We start from the raw sequence: 1,883 nt of genomic DNA, 5'->3' as shown, positions 1-1,883 counted from the left end.
CCGTTTTTGTTATTTTTATTATGTGACCCCCCCCCCCCCCCCAACACACACACACACACACAAACTTGAGCCCTTTCTACCCATTCCTAGCTCCTCCTAGTTGCTTGGCTCCCAAACTATCACCTCAAGGAATTCTTTAAGCCAGTTCTAAAACCTTAAGCCTCCCGATAGTTCAAAATTTCCTAAGTTCTTCTCAAATTACTAACCACAGTCCAAAGTGTTATAAATGGGGAATAAATCTTTCCTGGAAATCAATTCACAACAAACATCCCTATTGAGTCATTTATATCAATATAACCCAAAATTTCAAGATTTCCAAACAACTACATCATCCTCAGGCATCCTTAGATTAACCACTAAACCAACAAAACCAGAAAACATTCAACTAAAAATAAAAGTTCAAACAGTAATAACAAATAAACATCACAGAAAAATAAAAACACAAAACACTGACAAAAATCCTAAAAGTTGAAAACAACCCCCCAAACTTAGAGGGGTGTAGTGCCCTCACTACACAAAACCACATATAAACCCCAATAAAATAAAATAAAATATAAAAGTAGAGTATAGGTGAAAGAAAACTCCCTCAAGTTTACGTCACATGTTCCATTTCCAATTCAGTGGCTGCTGCTTTACCCTTTTGCTTGCCACGAGAAGATGAAGGTGTTGCTGCATCTGTTGCTGCAGCAATTGGTGGTTCCTCCTGTTGAACGCCATCAGTGGCGTCATCATCAACTTCTTGGGCTGGCACCTCATTGTCATCATCAGAAACTTGGGTATGCAGAAGTAAGGCCTACCCTATCTGATTGCTCTGCTTGCCCATCAATTGCTACAGTAATCCACAGTAATTTGATGCCTGATGAATAAATAGCCAACCGTGATAATAATCTGTCCTGCCACTGAATGAAAAATTCAGTGCTCTGCTTGAAACCCCTAAACCAAAATAAGAAGGAAGATGAAATAAAAGAAATAAATGACTCAAAACTAAAAAGAAAGCATCAAGATGAAATGAAATAAAGAAAATCAAAAACTTTGGGCTGCCTCCCAATAGCGCTTGTTTTTACGTCTTCAGCCTGACGTCTTCCCCTTTTTTAGTCATCACTCAATGTGATGGAGGTCTTGGAACGTTCCATAGGTCCTCCCTAATAATGCTTGATTCGCTGTCCGTTTACCAAGAACTTCCTCCCAGATTTTTCCTCTTGTAATTCCACAGCTCCATGTGGAAAGACAGTGGCTACTGTGAATGGTCCCGACCATCTGGATTTGAGTTTGCTTGGGAATAATTTCAACCTCGAATTATATAGCAGCAGCTATTGTCCTATTTCAAATTCCCTTGGTTTGATCCTCATGTCGTGCCATCTCTTGGTCTTTTCTTTGTACAACTTTGCGTTCTCATACGAAAACATCCGCATCTCTTCCAACTAATCTAATTGTAGCAACCTTTCTTGCCCAGCAGCTTGTAGATCCACTTTGAGCTTTCTTGTTGCGCAATAAGCTTTGTGCTGCAATTCTAATGGCAAATGGCACACCTTGCCAAAAACAAGACGGTAGGGGGACATTCCCAAGGGTGTTTTGAAGGCTGTCCGGTAGGCCCATAGTGCATCGTCTAATCACAATGACCAATCCTTTCTATTAGGATTCACGACCTTCTCTAAGACTCCCTTGATTTCTCTGTTAGAGATCTCTGCTTGACCGCTTGTTTGGGGATGATATGCTGTAGCAACCTTGTGTTTGACACCGTATTTGGCAAGCACCCCCTCAAATTGTTTGCTCCCAAAATGAGTCCCCTCGTCACTTATCATGGCTCGTGGAGTCCCAAAACGAGTGAAGATGTTCTTATGCAAGAATTTGTTCACCACCTTTGAGTCATTGGTGGGGAATGC

This window comes from Morus notabilis, unplaced genomic scaffold (assembly GCF_000414095.1).
Source record: "Morus notabilis unplaced genomic scaffold, ASM41409v2 Scaffold6998, whole genome shotgun sequence".
Taxonomy (NCBI): Eukaryota; Viridiplantae; Streptophyta; class Magnoliopsida; order Rosales; family Moraceae; genus Morus; species Morus notabilis.
The sequence above is the reverse complement of the archived record's forward strand: the minus strand, read 5'-3'. Positions refer to the sequence as shown.